The following is a 20,545-nucleotide window of genomic DNA, read 5'->3' as shown; positions in this document are numbered from 1 at the left end:
TGTTTATCCAGCTCTTTCTTGATTTATCAGTTTCCAATCTTACCTGTTAACTTCCCATCATGACACCTAAGGACTTAACTTTCTCACCTACCCCCTACCCCCACTGCTGACCTTCCCTGTATCCCCTCCACCAAATGCTACAACCCACCCCCCAAAATGGTTTCTTCACAGGTCTGGTAATAACCAGAGTTTATCATGATTATGCAAGTATTCTTCCCTGCTGAATCAAGTATTTCACTAAGATCTAGTGAAAAGGCTACAGATTTTTTTTTAAACTTTTTTTTTTAAGATTTTTTTTGACGTGGATCACTTTTAAAGTCCTTATTGAATTTGTTACAATATTGCTTCTGTTTTATGTTTTGGTTTTTTGGCCGCGAGGCGGCGTGTGGGATCTTAGCTCCCCGACCAGGGATCGAAACCACACCCCCTGCATTGGAAGACAAGTCTTAACCACTGGACCACCAGGAAGTCCTAAAAAAGGCTACAGGTTTTTACCGAGCACATATTACGTGCTTCCCACTGGGGACTAGGCAGTGAACCAAACCAGGCATGTGCTTACTTTACAATGGGGAGAGGGGTGGTGGTGATATATATGTAAACAAATAAATATGTAACATTTCATGCGATGAATTCTGTAAAGAAAAGTAAAAGGGGTTAAGGGAGGGTGAAAAGTGACAGATATGCTATTTGAGGCCACATGAGAGGGGTCAATCCTATTTAACATTTAACTGGACTTTTCCTTGAACGTCATATTTTCTTTCTTTTTTTTTTTTTTGCGGTACGCGGGCCTCTCACTGCTGTGGCCTCTCCCGTTGCAGAGCACAGGCTCCGGACGCGCAGGCTCAGTGGCCATGGCTCACGGGCCCAGCCGCTCCACGGCATGTGGGATCTTCCCGGACCGGGGCACAAACCCGCGTCCCCTGCATCGGCAGGCGGACTCTCAGCCACTGCGCCACCAGGGAAGCCCCGTATTTTCTTTTTTTTTTCTTGCCTTTCCTTAGTTCGAAATATCTTGTATAACATGAGCATGTCCCCACGGTTCTGACCCCACTGTCACATGTCTCTTGGGGAGTTTCCACACACGCACCGGTGGTCCATTTCTCCCGAGGAGGCCTTCCTCTCCCACCAGCCAGCCTCCTGTTCCTCCAGGGCCTGCTGCCTGCTCTCCTCCCAGGGCTGGAGCCTGCTTTCCAACAGTAAGTGCTGTGGAGAGGGGCTCAGAAGAGCCAGGAGGAAGCCTGCACTTTTATTTTTTATTTTATTTTATTTTTAAAATTGTTTTAGCTATTGTAGTTCCTTTGCCTTTCCACATACATTTTATTTATTATTATTTTTAAAATTTATTTATTTTCGGCTGCGTTGGGTCTTCGTTGCTGCACGCAGGCTTTCTCTAGTTGCAGCGAGCGGGGTCTACTCTTGGTTGCGGTGCACGGGCTTCTCATTGCAGTGGTTTCTTTTGTTGCAGAGCACGGGCTCTAGGTGCATGGGCTTCAGTAGTTGTGGCAAGTGGGCTTCAGTAGTTGTGGCTCGTGGGCTCTAGAGCGCAGGCTCAGTAGTTGTGGTGCATGGGCTTAGTTGCTCCGTGGCATGTGGGATCTTCCCAGACCTGGGCACGAACCCGTGTCCCCTACATTGGCAGGCGGACTCTCAACCACTGCGCCACCAGGGAAGCCCTTAACCATTTTTAAGTGTACATCTCAATGACTTTAAGTATACAGGCATCCCTCAGTTTATTGAATTTTACTTTTTTAAGCTTCTTGGATGTGGCACTTTTTACCAGTTGAAGGTCTTTGGCAGCCCTGCGTGGTCAGATGACGATTCTCATTGTGGTTTTGATTTGCATTTCTCTAGATGAATGAAGTTGAGCATCTTTTCATGTACTTATTGGCTATTTGCGTATCTTTTTAAAATTTTTTTTAGCAGTTGAGTGATTTTTTATTATAGTCACTTAAACGTTAGTTTGTATAGTTAGGAAGAACAGTATTCTCACAGATCAAGAATAACTGAAGCAGTAGTAATTGATTGCTGTAATGACTTCATTCTGATTTTGTCAACTACAGCTGACCCTTGAACAACAAAGATTTGAACTGAGTGCATCCACTTATAGGCAGATTTTTTTTTTTTTTTTTTTTTGCGGTACGCGGGCCTCTCACTGTTGTGGCCTCTCCCGTTGCGGAGCACAGGCTCCGGACGCGCAGGCTTAGCAGCCATGGCTCACGGGCCCAGCTGCTCCGCGGCATGTGGGATCTTCCCGGACCGGGGCATGAACCCGTGTCCCCTGCATCGGCAGGCGGACTCTCAACCACTGCGCCACCAGGGAAGCCCTCAATAGTATCTTTTGATGCACAAAAGTTTTTGTTGTTTTTTTTTTAACATCTTTATTGGAGTATAATTGCTTTACAATGGTGTGTTAGTTTCTGCTTTATAACAAAGTGAATCAGCTATACATATATCCCCATATCTCCTCTCTCTTGCGTCTCCCTGCCACCCTCCCTATCCCACCCCTCTAGGTGGTCACAAAGCACTGAGCTGATCTCCCTGTGCTATGTGGCTGCTTCCCACTAGCTATCTATTCTATATTTGGTAGTGTATATATGTCCATGCCGCTCTCTCACTTCATCCCAGCTTACCCTTCCCCCTCCCCGTGTCCTCAAGTCCATTCTCTACGTCTGCGACTTTATTCCTGTCTTGCCCCTAGGTTCATCAGAACCAATTTTTTTTAGATTCCATATATATGTGTTAGCATATGTTATTTTTCTCTTTCTGACTTACTTCACTCTGTATGACAGGTTCTAGGTCCACCCACCTCACTACAAATAACTCATTTTCTTTCCTTTATATGGTTGAGTAATATTCCATTGTATATATGTGCCACATCTTCTTTATCCATTCATCTATAGATGGACACTTAGGTTGCTTCCATGTCCTGGCTATTGTAAATAGAGCTGCAGTGAACATTGTGGTACATGACTCTTTTTGAATTATGGTTTTCTCAGGGTATATCCCAGTAGTGGGATTTCTGGGTCACATGGTAGTTCTATTTTTAGTTTTCTAAGGAACCTCCATACTGTTCTCCATAGTGGCTGTACCAATCTACATTCCCACCAGCGGTGCAAGAGGGTTCCCTTTTCTCCACACCCTCTCCAGCATTTATTGTTTGTAGATTTTTTGATGATGGCCATTCTGACTGGTGTGAGGTGATACCTCACTGTAGGTTTGATTTGCATTTCTCTAATGATTAGTGATGTTGAGCATCCTTTCATGCGTTTGTTGGCAGTCTGTATATCTTCTTTGGAGAAATGTCTATTTAGGTCTTCTGCCCATTTTTGGATTGGGTTGTTTGTTTTTTTGATATTGAGCTGCATGAGCTGCTTGTAAATTTTGGAGATTAATCCTTTGTCAGTTGCTTCATTTGCACATATTTTCTCCCATTCTGAGGGTTGTCTTTTCATCTTGTTTATGGTTTCCTTTGCTGTACAGAAGCTTTTAAGTTTCATTAGGTCCCATTTGTTTATTTTTGTTTTTATTTCCATTCCTCTAGGAGGTGGGTCCAAAAGGATCTTGCTGTGATGTATGTCATAGAGTGTTCTGCCTATGTTTTCCTCTAAGAGTTTTATAGTGTCTGGCCTTACATTTAGGTCTTTAATCCATTTTCAGTTTATTTTTGTGTATGGTGTTAGGGAGTGTTCTAATTTCATTCTTTTACATGCAGCTGTCCAGTTTTCCCAGCACCTCTTATTGAAGAGGCTGTCTTTTCTCCATTGTATATTCTTGACTCCTATATCAAAAATAAGGTGACCATATGTGATGCACAAAAGTTTTTAATTTTAATGAAGTCCAATTTATCTATTTTTTGTTTTGTTGCCTGTGCTTTTGGTGTCACTGACAAATCCAAGAGATCATTGCCAAATCCAACTCATGCAGATTTTCTCTTGTGTTTTCTTCTAAGACTTTTATAGTTTTTCCTCTTAAATTTAGGTCTTTGATCCATTTTGAGTTAATTTTTGTAGATAGTGTAAGATAAATGGCCAACTTCAGCCTTTTACATGTGGATATTCAGTTTTCCCAGCACCTTTTATTGGAGAGACTTCTTTCCCAGCAAAGGGTCTCAGCATCCTTGCTGAGCATCAATTGACCATAGATGTGACTGTTTAGCTCTGGGTTCTCTCTGTTCCCTTGATCTGTGTGTCTAGCCTTATACCAGTACCACCTATTTGATTACTGTCGCTTTGTAGTAAGTTTTGAAATCAGAAAGTGTGAGTCCTCCAAATTCGTTCTTCTTTTTCAAGATTGTTTCCGCCATTCTGGGTCCCTTAAAATGAAATATGAATTTTAGGATGGATTTTTCCATTTCTGCAGAAGCACCATTGACATTTTGGTAGAGATTGCATTGAATCTGTACATTTCTTTGGGTAGTGTTGTCATCTTAACAATACTGTCTTCCAATCCAGTCACACGACATGTCCTTCCATTTACGTAGATCTCCTTTCATTTCTTTCAGGAATATTTTGCAGTTTTCAGTGTACAAGCCTTACACTTCCTTCACTGAATTTATTCCTAAGTATTTTATTCTTTCTTTATGTGATTATAAATTCATAATTGTTCTCTTCATTTCATTTTCGGATTGATCATTTCAGCATACAGAAATACAACTGATGTCTGAATGATGATTTTATATCCTACAACTTTGCTGAATTCAATTATAGCTCGAATAGGTTTATTGTAGACCCTTCTAGGATTTTCTAGGTATAAGATCATGTCATCTGCGAATAGAGAGAATTTCACTTCTTCTTTTCCAATTGGGATTCCTTTTACTTTTTGTGCTTTTGCCTAACTGCTCTGGCTAGAATTTCCAGTACAACGTTGAGTAGAAATGGCAAAAGCGGCATCCTTGCCTCGTTTCTGCAGAACCTGAGCCTTAAACCTATGCCAGACTCTCTCTTCTAGTTCAACCTGATTCTTGGTTCAGGCAGGAGATTAAAGTGTGTGCTTCTAATGCTAAAGGAACAGGTGGAAAGGGAAGAAGCCAGTCCATTAACCAGCTGTGTAGGCTTGTGGTATTTTTGTCCCACCCAAATGCCCTAATGGAGGGGTGAGAGGCAGCGCTGGTCTCAGCTGTGGAATGAAGTCGGATTTTGGACAAGTGCCCCAAAGCCTTTGCCCTTGAAGGCTGAGTCACTGATGGAGGACAGCCTGGCCGCCTGATGGGCCCAGGGGAGCTGTGACGGTGCAGTGGCACTGTGAGCCCCTGCTCTTCCGGGGGTGTGTCTTGGAGGAAACCCTTGACCACATTAATATAATATATTGAACAACCCACAAGAAAATGAAGTTTAAAGGGTGGAATAAAATAAATAGTATTTTTAAAGGATTTGCACTTTATTTTCTTTTTGACATACAAAAACATTTCAGCTCTCACATTTAAATAGGACTTATAATATTTAATAAGATAGCTATAATAATATACTTTATTTTCTTAAGTCTTGTTTTAATGCTTTCATAGAGCTAGACCCCCAAATTCAGTTCAACACTTGGCCCTAATGTCCACGACAACTGGAAAAGACACTCATCAGGGGCTTCCCCGGTGGCGCAGTGGTTGAGAGTCCGCCTGCCGATGCAGGGGACGTGGGTTCGTGCCCCGGTCCGGGAAGATCCCACATGCCGCGGAGCGGCTGGGCCCATGAGCCATGGTCGCTGAGCCTGCGCATCCGGAGCCTGTGCTCCACAACAGGAGAGGCCACAACAGTGAGAGGCCCGCGTACCTCCCCCCAAAAAAAACAAACAAGACATCAGGACACATACTAGGTCTGAAAGGAAGAAGAGCCCCCTTGCCATGCCCAGAAAATCATGCCACTATTTTTTTTTCAGTTCCATCTACCAATTACACAAAAGTTCTTGGTTGTTAACCTCAGCTTGTTAACTTTCTTTTTTTTAAACTCTGCATTATGCAGAATTGTGAATATATCCAAGAGTAGACACAGTAGTATAGTAAGCCTCCATCGAACCTAATACCCAGCTCCATCCGTCCTCAACCAAGCCTGCCCCATCCACCCCCTGGCTCCCATGTTATTTTGTTTAAAAGCCAAACATTGTATCATTTCATCCACAAATAATTCTATATGTAGCTCTCAAAAATGTTTTAAGAAAACACACCACCACCCATATCACACTTCAAATAATAATTCCTTAATATCATCCAATATCCAGTCTGTTCAAATTCCTTGTCGTCTCACAAATATCATAATTGTATAAGATGATTATTATTAATAAGGATACAAATAAGGTCACAATGTGGTTGATTGATATGGTGGTGGGTTTACTTTTTTGTGTGTGGTAAAATACATGTAACTGATTGATACGGTTTTAAGTGACTTTTAGTCTATAGGTTTCCTGTTCATATTCCCTCCCTCCCTCTTCCCCTCTGTCTCCTCCTGTGTTAGTCGGCTCAGGCTGCCATAACAGAATACCACAGATCGAATGGCTTAAACCACAGAAATGTATTTTCTGACCCTTCTGGAAGTTGGAAGTCCAAGATCAAGGGCCAGCACGGTTGGTTTCAGGTGAGGCCTCTCTTCCTGGCTGTCAGACAGCCCCTCCTCACTATCAGATTAGGGCCCTAACCTATGACTTCATTTAACCTTAATCACCTCTTTTAAAAGGCCCCATATCCAAATATAGTCACATTAGGGGTTAGGGCTTCTACATATGAATTGCCGGGGGACAAAATTCAGTTGGTAACACCCCCCCCCCCCCACCGCCCGCCTTTGCAATTTGTTAGAGAAATGTGATCATTTGTCCTGGAGAGTTTCCCACACTTTGGATTATGCTGACATCACCCCCTTGAAACTTTAGTGTGTTCCTTTGTCCTCTACCACTCCTATAACTTGAGAGCTGCATCTAGAGGCGTCGATGAGATTCAGGTTCAGGATCTTAGTTCCCTGACAGGGGCTTGAACCCATGCCCCCTGCTGTGGAAGCACGGAGTCTTAACAACTGGACCACTAGGGAAGTCCTGAGATTCAGGTTTGGATTTTCTGCTTGTGAAACTATTTACTAGGAGATGTAGTTTTATTGCGTCAAGAGACACATGATGTCTGGTTTGTCTTTCTTTTTGTGAGATTAGCAGATGTTGATGTTGAATACCTAGTTTTGACTAATAAAGATTCATCTTCCATGATGTCAACTAGCTGTCCTGACAAACTAAAAAGGTGTCACATTCCTATGTTATTAATAAATGGATTGAAAATCCTCTTAAATTGTTTGGAAGATTTTTAAACAAATTAGGAAATTCCATTTTCGAGTTCTTTAAGCTTGCAGATAAAAGAGCTTTTATATGTGACCAAATCATATAATAAAAGAAACATTCCCAAACATCCATTTTTCACTATGCCCTCTGAATAGCAAAAATTTCTGTCAGAAAGCAGTTTTTGTACCATTCTGTGCTAAAATGGCCCATTAAATTTCAGACAGCATATTTGTTTGTCTATATGTTTATTGTGAAGTTTCTATTGAATAGCACACTCCTGACATCTACATGTCATCATTGAAAAGACCAGTAAACTTGAAACACACAATTTTTTGTAAAAGAAAAATGCAAACCTCATGTTGAAGTTAGAGTGTCCTTGTAGAGTCTTTACCTTGAGATGACTGATGAGCTTTTCTGTGGTACAAAAATTGCTATGGTCACTCCCCTCCTCTTTGAAAAGTATTGAAAGAGTCTAGGGCTTCCCTGGTGGCGCAGTGGTTGAGAGTCTGCCTGCCGATGCAGGGGACACGGGTTCGTGCCCCAGTCCAGGAAGATCCCACGTGCCACGGAGCGGCTGGGCCCGTGAGCCATGGCCGCTGAGTCTGCGTGTCCGGAACCTGTGCTCCACAGCGGGAGAGGCCACAACAGTGAGAGGCCCGCGTACTGCAAAAAAAAAAAAAAAAGAAAGAAAGAGTCTACTATTTCAAGTGTAATTTGTGCCCTCCTGGCTTCATTTCTTTCCCAGGTATGAGACATTAAGTGACTTGCATGTTGCTGCCACCTCAGTAACCACACCCTAGGATCCTTTGCTTTACTCCAGTCCAAAGCAGCTGCTCCATCAATAATTATACTTTTCCTGTGAAGCGTAGTTTTAATTAAATGAGTCACTTGCTGCTGAGGCTATATCTCCTCTAGTTCATCTTTGTTTTGGGGACTCACAAAAATTAAGTACTGCTTTGATCTTTCATTATAGAAGCAGAATCTAGCAAATGTCACCTGCAGAGACACCCTAAAAACATCTGTAAAATCCATCTGACTGTATGGTACCCTGCATATTTCGCCCCGATATGTGTTCCCTCAGCCGTGCTTTCTGCCATCTTCCTTCCAATAATATTTGCTGGAGAAATACATCTTAGTTCTTTGCCAGATTGTTTTTTATTTTTGTTACAGTTTTCACTGCAGACATTTTTACCACAGCAGGAAGAACAAACGATTTCCAATGGTTCTGAAATGTCTGCTTTGGCTATTAAGAAACCTCAACAAAGGCTTCAAAACACTTATTAAGTTTAAAGAAATTTTGGAAGTTACTGGATTGAGTATGACACAACTTTAAACATCACTGGAAAAACTTGAGGTCTGTCTGAACGTTTGACTTTTACATGTGAGGTTCTTCATTTAAAGAGACTTGCTATCAGGAATTCCCTGGCAGTCCAGTGGTTAGAACTCTGCGCTCTCACTGTCAGGGCCAGGGTTTGATCCCTGGTCAGGGAACTAAGATCCTGCAAACCATGCAGCATGGCCAAAAAAATAAAACAAAAACAAAGAGACTGACTATCGATCCACATTTCAAATAGTCTTCTGGATTAATTCCAACCCTGGAACTAGCAGAAGGGTCTGCTCTGACATATTTTTATTGTATCTCCTGTTTTTTTTTTTTGGCTGCGTTGGGTCTTTGTTGCTGCACATGGGCTTTCTCTAGTTGTGGTGAGCGGGGGCTACTGTTCATTGCGGTGCACGGGCTTCTCATTGCGGTGGTTTCTCTTGTTGCGGAGCATGGGCTCTAGGTTCGCAGGCTTCAGTAGTTGTGGCACGCAGGCTCAGTAGTTGTGGAGCACGGGCTTAGATGCTCTGCAGCATGTGGGATCTTCCCGGACCAGGGCTTGAACCCGTGTCCCCTGCATTGGCAGGCGGATTCTTAACCACTGTGCCACCATGGAAGTCCCTGTATCTCCTGCTTGTATCATCAGTACTATCCTCACCTATTCGTTTCTTTTTCCTAGATGGCATACGGTAAACTATACATACTTAAAGAATACAATTTGATGAATTTTGACATAGGTAGACACCCATGAACCTGCTGCCACACTGATATAATATTTCCACCTCCCTCACAAGTTTCCTTGTGTCCCTCTGCAATCCATCCTTCCCTCCTCCCCACCTCACCCCCAGGCAACCACTCATTTGTCACTATAGATCAGTTTGCACTTTCTAGAATTTTATATAAATTGTATTACACCATATGGGCTCTTTGTCTTACTTCTTTCATTCAGCCTACTTAGAGATTCAGAACCACTGAGTGTATCTATGTTTCCTTGACTTGTGGCCCCTTCCTCCAACCTCTGCTCCCGTTGTGACACCTCTCCAAACCTGGCCCTCCTGCCTCCCTCCTCTAAGGACCCTTGTGATTACATTTGGGCTCACCTGATCATCCAGGATCATCTCTGTATCTCAAGATTCTTAATTTAATCATATCTGCAAAGTCTCTTTTATCATGTAAGGTAACATATTCATAAGTTCTGGGGATCAGGACATAGACATCTTTAGGGGCCATTCTGTCCCAGCTGCTATGGACGTTTGTGTACAAGTATTTGTGTAAACATATGCTTGCATTTATCTATGAATAGAATAGTTGGGCCGTAGGTAAGTGTATGTTTAACATTTTAAGAAACTGCGAAGGCTTCCCTGGTGGCGCAGTGGTTAAGAATCTGCCTGCCAATGCAGGGGACACGGGTTCAAGCCCTGGTCCGGGAAGATCCCACATGCCGTGGAGCAACTAAACTTGCGAGCCACAACTACTGAAGCCCGCACGCCTAGAGCATGGGCTCTGCAACAAGAGAAGCCACCACAATGAGAAGCCCACGCACTGCAATGAAGAGCAGCCCCCGCTCACCGCAACTAGAGAAAGGCCACGCGCAGCCAAAAAAACCCAACTCTGCCATAAATAAATAAATAAATAAATAAACATTAAAAAAAAAAAAGAAAGAAACTGCAAGACTGGTTTCCAAAGTGGTTGTACCACTTCACATTCCCACCAGGGTGAGAGTTCATGTGCTCCACATCCTTGGAATGGTCAACTTCTTCTTTTTTTTTTTTTTTTTTACGGTATGCGAGCCTCTCACTGTTGCGGCCTCTCCCGCTGCGGAGCACAGGCTCCGGATGCGCAGGTTCAATGGCCGTGGCTCACGGGCCCAGCCGCTCCGCGGCATGGGGGATCTTCCCAGACCGGGGCACGAACCCGCGTCCCTTGCATTGGCAGGCGGACTCTCAACCACTGCGCCACCAGGGAAGCCCGGTCAGCTTCTTTTGTTTTGTTTTGTTGTATAATTCTAGCCATTTTAGTAAGCGTGAAGTAGTAATTCACAGGGGTTTAATTTGCATTTCCCTAGTGACTAATAGTGTTGAGCATCTTGTCATGGGCTTATTTGCCATCCATATATCTTCTCTGATGAATTGTCTATCAAAATCTTTTGTCATTTAAAAAACTGAATTGTCTTATTACCTAATTGTATCCTTTATATATATTTAGATATGAGTTCTTTGTTGGATATATGTTTTGAAAATATTCTCTCCCAGTCTGTGCTTTTTCATTGGAAAAAATTCAATTTATTCATAATTTTAAAAAAACAAAAACAATTCTCAGTAAACTAGGAATAGAAGGGAACTTCCTCAACCTGAATAAAGAGCATCTATAAATACCGTTCAGCTAACATCATACTTAATGTTGAAACATTGAACGTTTTCCCCTAAAATCAAAAACAAGGCAAGGGGGGGCTTCCCTGGTGGCACAGTGGTTAAGAATCCACCTGCCAATGCAGGGGACACGGGTTCGAGTCCTGGTTTGGGAAGATCCCACATGCCGTGGAACAACTAAGCCCGTGCACCACAACTACTAAGCCTGCGCTCTAGAGCCTGCGAGCCACAACTACTGAAGTCTGCAAGCCACAACTACTGAAGCCCATGAGCCACAACTCCTGAAGCCCACGTGCCTAGAGCCCACGCTCCACAACAAAAGAAGCCACCGCAATGAGAAGCCCACACACCGCGACGAAGACTAGCCCTCGCTCGCCACAACTAGAGAAAGCCCATGCCCAGAAACAAAGACCCAACACAGCCATAAATAAATAACAAGGCAAGGATATCTGCTCTCACCAATGCAATAATGCAAACCAATAAAAGTCCTGCATATTGGAAAGGAAAAAATAAAACTGTCTCTCTTGGCGGACTGCACGATTGTCTACACAGAAAATCCCAAAGATATACAAGGAAGGTACTAGAACTGATAAGTGTGCTTAGCAAGGTCACAAAATAGGGTCCGGGACTTCCCTGGTGGCACAGCGGTTTAGAATCCACCTGCCAATGCAGGGGACATGCGTTCGATCCCTGGTCTGGGAAGATCCCACATGCCACGGAGCAACTGAGCCTGTGCACCACAGCTACTTAGCCCGCGCTCTAGAGCCCGCAAGCCACAACTACTGAAGCCCGTGCACCTAGAGCCCATGCTCTTCAACGAAAGAAGCCACCACAATGAGAAGCCCACACACTGCAATGAAGAGTAGCCCCCGCTTGCTATAACTAGAGAAAGCCCGCGTGCGGCAATGAAGACCCAACGCAGCCAAAAAATTAAAAAATAAAAAATATAAGGTCAGTATATAAGAGTCAATTGCATTTCTGTATACTGCTCTTATCAGTTATCTCTCGCTACATAATTACTCCAAAATTCCGCTTCCTAAAATAGTAAACTTTCATTATCTCACACAGTTTCTATGGGTCAGGAATTGGGAAGTAGCTGAAATGGGTATCAGGTGCTCTCAAGAGGCTGCCGTCGGGATGTTGGCTGGGCTGCAAACATCTGACAGTTTGGGACTGAAGGATATGATTCCGTGGAGCTGGCAAGTTGGTGCTGGCTGTTGGCAGGAAGCCTCAGTTCCCTGCCACATGGACCACTCCCTAAGGCTGCTTGAGCATCCTCACAACCGAGAGACAGCAAGGCAGAAGCTGAAACGGTTTCTGTTTTATGATCTAACCTCGAAACCACAATCTGTCATTCCTATATTATCCTATTGGTTGCATAGATCGGTCCTACTTAGCATGTAAGGGAATTGCACAAGGGAATGGCCACGGGGGGCGAGAATCACTGAGGGCCATCATAGAGGCTTGTTCCTATGCTAGAACTGAGCGACTGGACACCGACATTTTAAAAAGTACTGTGACCTAGAATAGTCAAATTCATAGAGTCAAAGTACATTGGTAGATGTCAGGGGCCAACATTGGTAGATGTCAGGGGTAGTGGGGGAGGAATGGTTAGTTAGTGTTTAATGGGGACAGAGTTTCAGTTTAGGAGGGTGGAAAAGTCGGGAGATAGATGATGGAGAGAGTTGCACAACAATGTGAATGTACTTAGTGCCACTGAACTGTACAGTTAAATAGGGTTAAAATAGTATGTTTTATATTATGACTTTTACCACAATAAAAAAAGTGTTTTTAATGTAATAACCTATATGGGAAAAGAATCTAAAAAAGAGTGGATATGTATGTATGTATAACTGATACACTTTGCTGTACAGCAGAAACTAATGCAACACTATATATCAACTATAATAAAAAAATTTTTAAAGGAAATAAAAATAAAAAGTACTGTGTAGGGGAGTTCCCTGGTGGTCCAGTGGTTAGGACTCTGTGCTCTCACTGCCGAGGGCCTGGGTTCGATCCCTGGTTGGGGAACTAACAGCCCACAAGCCACACGGCATGGCCAAATAAATAAATAAATAAAAATTAGAAAGTACTGTGTACAACAGCACCAAACACATGCAGTACTTATGTGTAAACTAACAAAATAAACATACTAATACCCAGTGGAGATTTGCTGCTCATCGGCTATACTCATGCAAAAGGTGCATTTTTAACCCTTTAAATTTTTAACAAAAGGAAGAATTCCTCTGCATAGAAAATGAAATGTATAAGAACCAATCCCTGTGCTTTGGCCTATTCTACAACACTAGGGAAGTAAATGCTGAACTTTTTTTTACCTCCTGAGTGGATTTCAGAAATGACCTTTTACCAAGCCCAGGGCGGATGGGGCCCCCATTGTTGTCTGACGTGGGATAGAGTTTTTTCTTTCCCCTGCCAGTGTATTCATGTAGTTTACCCAAGAGTTGGTTCTTGCCCATCTGAAGGCATTTATCTTACACTATGTGAAGTAATTTGCAAATTTCTGATTGCAAAAGATTTCAGATTATCAAATGCTAGAGCAGGATTGGGCAAACTACAACCTTTGGTCCAAATGTGGCCACCAGTCTTTGCCGGAGCATGTCCCTGTGTGCCATCTTGGGGAGGTGGTGTAGCACAGTAACTGCCTAAATTCTCTAGCCCTCAGTTTCCTCATTTCTAAAGTGGAGGTAATAATAGTACCTGCTTCATAGGGTTGTTGTACGGATCTAATGGACTAATGCATGTACAGCACTTGCCCAGTGCCTGGATGCAAACAGAGAGCCTTGGCTATTTGTGTAGTATTAGTTATTATTATTGATGTTTCAGCTTATACGCCCCCTGCTGGTTCTGAAGAACACACAGATTTGTCAACTTTGGTTATCTGACAAAAGTAAAAATATGAGTAGTCCTAGACAGTACTCACAGAAAAATCTCAAGTGTTTTTATTTTTTTAATTTAAATTTATTTATTTATGGCTGCATTGGGTCTTTTGCTGTGCGTGGGGCTTTCTCTACTTGTGGCGAATGGAGGCTACTCTTTGTTGGGGTGCGTGGGCTTCTCATTGTGGTGGCTTCTCTTGTTACAGAGCACGGGCTCTAGGCACGGGGGCTTCAGTAGTTGTGGCACTCGGGCTCAACAGTTGTGGCTCGCGGGCTCTAGAGTGCAGGCTCTTAGTTGCTCTGTGGCATGTGGGATCTTTCCGGACCAGGGCTCGAACCCGCGTCCCCTGCATTGGCAAGAGGATTCTTAACCACTGTGCCACCAGGGAAGTCCTCAGGTGTTTTTAATCTTCCTAGAAAACTTGAATGCTCTGGAATGCTCTTAATGACCTGATTTGTGAGCATTTTCAAAACAACTGTAAAGCAGAATGCTCAAGTTGTCTTAGTTCTATCTTACACGGCACCCCATTATGGCATCAGTCTCACTGTTTCCACAAGTCTCTTGGAGATACTATCATGAAGATGACTGGCTCAGTGGACCTCACCTTTTAGTATCATTATGTCCTTCTGATGGTATGTTATGCTGGTTCAAGGCCAGGGAGCACCCTTTGCAGGGATTTTCACTTTCATAGGAAAGTCAGCTTCAGCTTATTAAATGTAATCAAGTGGTATCACAAGATCTATCATTATTGGTTTCTGTTACCTCTGATAACATGGAAATTTTGCCCTATATTCAGGCTGTTGCTTGCCATTCTTACCACTTCAATCACACAGGCAAGTACACTGAGTCACTGAGAACTTGGAGTAAGTTTGCAAAAACACTTCTCTCAGAAAGTGAATCGGGTCTGTCTCGAGCCTCAGACATCTCACGGATAAAAAGCTAGATCCAGAAAAACATCTGGTTTTTTGTACTGATGTACGGAGTCTTCCATTTAACTTCTTCAACAACTTTATTATGACCTTTGCAGATAAGCTCATTCCCCCCAGATGTTTGCTCTTCTGCAAGAATTATGTCCAGGACAGGGTTTATTTGCCCCCACGTCGCAGAGCTTCAGACAGGAGAAGCTGTGCACAGAGTTCTGGTCATATTTCTCCTGGATCCTTCTCCCCTGGCCAAATGTCTTCAATTCCCCGACTTGGCTCTGGAGATGAGTTTGTAGGCTGAGGCCTCGCTGTTAGCAATTAGCTTTTTGATTTGTTTCTTCCAATTCCCTTGCTCATAAGCCTCTGGCACGCAGGTCATTCGTCCGCCATAGAAGCTCCACCAGCTCAGTCAGACTCATTTTCCCGTAACTGCTCCTGACGGGTGGTGGCCATCTGCTTGAGCAGAAGCCTCCGATCCTGGGTTCCAATCCATTTAGGGCTTCCCAGGCTGGGTGGCAAGGTGGTGGTTTTGCTAGGGGTCTCGTGTCAGACCACGACGTCTAGTTTAATCGCAATCTCCTCCACCAAGGTGCCCACTGGCATCCACGCAGGTCCTTCCCGGGACAACGGCCGCCATCCCGCCTCGCCTGCAGCCCCGGGTTCTCCCGGCCCCTCCAACCTCGGGCCGCACCTCCTAACCGGCCCCCTGACACCCTGGGCCCTGGGCTCGCCGTGCGCTCCCAAACCGAGGTACCCGTTACTGAGCGGCCAGAGCGGCGCAAGCCCACTCCTAGCGTCTCAGCCTGGGTGACGAGTAGGTTCGGCCAACCCCTCTCAGCACCTCGGCCAATCGAGGCTGTCCACCGGTCGAGGGGCGGCGACTCTGCCCAATTGTGTACCTCCGACAACACGCGGCTCGCCCAATCGCAACGTGAAGCACCCAATGACGCCTCCGGAAGAAACAAGGAAGGCGGGGGAAGGTGAAGGGGTGTGGCCACAAGGCCCCGCCTCCCACTCTGCGATGTAGGGGTTCTGGGCATGCTCGAGGGAGCCTGGGTTGTGTAGGGTGGAGGCGGTGCCTGAGGTGGGCGTCTAGTCATCGTTAATTCTTTACAGGAATCTTTTAAAACCATTGGTCCACACTGTGAGAGCTAGCTCAACTAAAACTAAACATACCACACTGATCCATTTATCCAAACACGAGGTGTGTAGGTGACACTTTCTGTTTCTGTTTATTGTAAATTAAATAAAATAAAATAAAATCAGTGATATTAAATTTTACTAGTATGTATTATGCAGATTGATCCTCAGCTGAGAGAGGGCGACAGGGTCAAGCTGTATAATACATATTAGCAAAGTTTAATATCACTGATTTTTTTTAATTTTTATTGAAGTATAGTTGATTTACAATGTTGTGTTTAATTTCTGCTGTACAGCAAATTGATTCAGTTATACATATATATTCTTTTTCATATTCTTTTCCATTATGGTTTATCACAGGATGTTGAATATAGTTCCCTGTGTGATTTCTTTTTTTTAAAGAATAAAAATAAAGGTGAATAGAAGGATCATAGTTCCCTCTCGCACCCCACTGGACCAGCTGGACTCCTCCCCAGGGTACTAGTGCCTCACTTTGGAGACTGTGCCCTACAACAATTCCTTTTGTTTGCGGAGGCAGGAGCGGGGCAAAGCTGGAGCCTCTGGAGAAAGACTGCCTAGAATGACCTCAGGCAAATCACTTAACTTCTGTGTGCAATTTCATCATCCTTAAAATAGGGGGATTGGGACTTCCCTAGTGGCACAGTGGTTAAGAATCTGCCTGCAGGTGACACGGGTTCCAGCCCTGGGCGGGGAAGATCCCACATGCTGCAGAGCAACTAAGCCCGTGTGCCACAACTACTGAGCCCTCATGCCACAACTAATGAAGCCCGGACACCTAGAGCCCATGCTCCGCCACAAGAGAAGCCACCGCAATGAGAAGCCCGCACACCGCAACGAAGAGTAGTAGCCCCCGCTCACTGCAACTAGAGCAAGCCGGAGCGCAGCAACGAAGACCCAACGCAGCCAAAAAAAAAATTAAAAATTAAAAATAAATAAATAAATAAAATAGGGGGATTAACAGTATTTATCTCATAGGCGTTTGGGGAGGATCCAGTGAGTTAATATAATATTAAAGTGCTTTGAACAATGCCTAACCAGCACACTAATAAGCTCTTAAATGATGATGATGTCGAATGAGTAGGTGTAGTCTCAGAGCAGCTCCCTAGTGTTAAGCTGTCCTTACTTCTTTTCAGTTACAGGCTTTGGAGTTAGAACGATCTGGTTCCACATTGATTCTCCAAGCATGAGCCTTTCGCCTCATAAAATGTACTTAAACTTTATGAGCCTCTGTTTCCCTCTCTGTAAATGAGAGGTGATGTAAGGATAAAACGACAACTGAATGTAACTTACTTATCACGGTGCCTGACATTTAGTAGATTCTCAGTAAAAAAAAAAAAAAAAGAGCTATAGCAGAGACTAATGTGTTTAGCAGTCCTCACTTCCTTTACCTCCGGGGTACTCCGCTAGACTACAATCCCCAACCTCCCCTCCCGGTAGGTGGGGCCACAAGACGGAGTTCTAGCCAATGGAATGTGGGTAGAACTGATGGCGCACACTTCCCGGTCTGCCTTTCTCTGGAGTGAGAGTGGAACAAGTAATAGCGGAAATAGTGATAGTGATAGTGGATGGAAGGTTCCTGAATCCCCACAGCACTACTTGGAACAGAGTGACTCAATCAAGAAAACCCACGTGGGAGAAATAAAAAATAAACTTGAATTGAGATGCACCGGTAAAATGCGGGGGTTGCTTGTCACAGCCATTAGCCAACCTGACGCACAGCCGTTTCTCTTATTATTGTACTTTTTTTTTTTTTTTGATCTCTCAATACTTCTGACCTCACTTGGCGCAAGATTCGTTGTACCTTTTGAAGGTATGCTGTTTGGTGATGGCGTTTTAAATGTGTGCACGCTGCTCCTCAACAGGTTTGTAAACCCCTCTTTGAGCTCTTTCTTTTATGCACCCTCCCCCCAGCCCTATGCCCTATATCCACAGAGCCAGTTCCTCCAGCACCGCCTGGGGAATGATGAGAGTGTAAGTATCCATAGGTGGGTGCAAAGGTTGTTCCCTACTTCGTCACATTCCTATTTCACCTATTTTTCTCCTCTCCTCTCCTCTCCTTTTCATGGGTTCCTTTTTCTTTTTTAATTTTTATTTTATATTGGAGTAGAGTTGATTTACAATGTTGCGTTAGCTTCCGGTGTACAGCAAAGTGATTCAGTTATACATACACATATATCTATTCCTTTTCAAATTCTTTTCCCATTTAGGTTATTACAGAATATTGAGTAGAGTTCCCTGTGCTATACAGTAGGTCCTTGTTGGTTATCTATTTTATATATAGTAATTTGTATATGCTAATCCCCAACTCTGAATTTATCCCTCCTCCCCCCTACCATTCCCCTTTAGTAACCATAAATTTGTTTTCGAAGTCTGTGAGTCTCTTTCTGTTTTGTAAATAAGTTCATTTGCATCACTTTTTTAGATTCCACATATAAGTGATGTCATATGATATTTGTCTTTCTCTGTTTAACTTACTTAGTATGATCATCTCTAGGTCCATTTGTCTTGCTGTAAATAACATTATTGCATTCTTGTTTACAGCTGAATAATATTCCATTGTATGTAATTACCACATCTTCTTTATCGATTCATCTGTCGATGGACCCTTAGGTTGCTTCCATGTCTTGGCTATTGTAAATAGTGCTACAGTGACCATCGGGGTACACATATCTTTTCAAATTAATTGTTTTTTCCAGATACATGCCCAGGAATGGGATTGCTGCATCATATGGCAACTCTATTTTTAGTTTCTTGAGGAACCTCCATGCTGTTCTATATAGTGGCTGTACCAATTTATATTCCCACCATCAGTGTAGGAGGGTTCCCTTTTCTCCACACCCTCTATGGATTCCTTTTTCATTTGCTCATTGAGTTAACAAATGTTGATTGAGCTCCTTCGTACTCTGCCGGTGTGAGATTCAGGGATATAGCAGTGAACAGGCAAACGCCATCCCATTCCAGAGGAGCTTACAGCCTAGTGGGCAAGTAAGACAACAAGCAGTATTTTGAATGTAAAACACTGGCCCATAAGCTCTGTGAGCATCATATCTTTCTTGTGAGCCTTGACATCCCTGGTAATGGTGCCTAACAAGCAATGGAGATATGGTGTTTGGAGGTGGGTATCAACAGGAAAGGGCTCTTAAAGAAGGTGATGTCCATGGGAATTCCCTGGCGGTCTGATGGTTAGGACTCTGCTCTTCCACTGCAGGGGGCACGGGTTCAATCCTGGTCAGGGAACTAAGATCCTGTATGCTGCGCAGCACAGCCGAAACAAAATAAATTTAAAAATAAATAAATAGATAAATAATTAGCAGGGAACATTAAAAAAAAAAAAGAGAGAGAGAGGTGAAGTCCAACCTGAGTCCTGAGGTTTGAGTAGGATTCCCCCGAGCAAAGGAGGTTGTGTGGGGCTGGGGACAGTTTCTTCCAGGAAGAGGGAACTGTTGGTACCAATTCCGCAGGCTATGACTCTGGAAAGTGAGGAGGTGAGAGATGAGCCTGGAGAGGTCAGTAGGGGTCAGATCATATTCCAGAAGGCCAAGGAGTTCGGCCCGAGGCATTAACGAACACCTGGGAAGACTAGCAGCTGGTGTTTCACTGGTGAAAAGAATGGGTATAACCTCAGGAGTGATCCAGCTTAGCTTCTCAGGGAAAAGCCTGAGAGCAGCCTAGCTGCTCTAGAAGAACTTTGGCAGGTGTGGCCCCTGACCTGTGGGGACCCAGCCCAGGGCAGTCCAATTGTCTCACTATTTTTGCTGCATTTTGGATTCCACACCTGGGCCCCAGTGGCATGTCTTTCTACCTCTGGCTGTTGTTTGTGTCTAGTCCTCCCCTGGCATGAAAAAGGCCTGTACACCCAGCCCTTGTGCGGGATCTTGGTTCCCCAACCAGGGACTGAACCCGGGCCACGGCAGTGAAAGCATCAAATCCTAACCCCTGGGCCGCCAGGGAATTCCCCATTGTTCTTTTTTTTTTTTTAAGATTTATTTATTTATTTATTTATTTTATTTTTGGCTGTGTTGGGTCTTAGTTGCGGCACGTAGGGTCTCCCTTGAGGCACATGGGATTTTTCGTTGCAGCGCGAGGGCTCTTCATTGCGGCGCTCGGGCTTCTCTCTAGTTGTGGCATTCGGGTTTTCTCTTCTCCAGCTGAGGCACGCAGGCTTAGCTGCCCCGCGGCAAGTGGGATCTTAGTTCCCTGACCAGGGATCGAACCCAAGTCCCCTGCACTGTAAGGCGGATTCTTTACCACTGGACCACCAGGGAAGTACCCCATCATTCTTAATATACCCTCTTTAGACCAGCCTTGCAATTAGCTGCTAACCCACTGGCCCAGGCGAATGGGACACATATGTCTTCATTGAGTTTGTTGGCTAGGAAATAACCAATAGATTTATGTAGGCAGCCTAGTTACTCAAACTTATTTCCAAAACTTTCTTAAATTTTCCTCTAACTATTTTCCTCTCTTTTTCTCAATCTAACTCTTGACCAAAGATTTTTCTGCCAGACAGATTTAGTATGGCACAATGGTTTGAAGTCAGACAGAACTGGGTTTGACTCCTGATCTGGTCATCTTTAGCTGTGTTGGCTAGTTCCTTACCCTCTCTGATCCTTGCTTTTCACATCTGTCAA

The 20,545-nt window shown here is 43.9% G+C and overlaps 1 protein-coding gene across 3 annotated transcripts in view; it reads left to right on the top strand.

The window, feature by feature from the left end:
* Window positions 1-20,545, top strand: part of PLPP7 (phospholipid phosphatase 7 (inactive)) — a 94,757-nt gene that overhangs the window by 35,313 nt on the left and 38,899 nt on the right. Inside the window, exon 4 of one of the 3 annotated variants that reach the window (XR_009541454.1) lies at window positions 11,058-12,743. The exons of the other annotated variants lie outside the window; for them this stretch is intronic. The gene's annotated coding sequence lies outside the window, so the exon portion shown is untranslated. Of the gene's footprint in view, window positions 1-11,057; window positions 12,744-20,545 lie in introns of those variants that run through there. 3 annotated transcript variants of the gene reach the window in all.

The sequence above is a fragment of the Lagenorhynchus albirostris genome, chromosome 7, assembly GCF_949774975.1.
Source record: "Lagenorhynchus albirostris chromosome 7, mLagAlb1.1, whole genome shotgun sequence".
In the NCBI taxonomy this organism is placed as follows: Eukaryota; Metazoa; Chordata; class Mammalia; order Artiodactyla; family Delphinidae; genus Lagenorhynchus; species Lagenorhynchus albirostris.
Note: the sequence above shows the minus strand (reverse complement) of the source record. Positions and strands in the feature narration are given on the sequence as shown.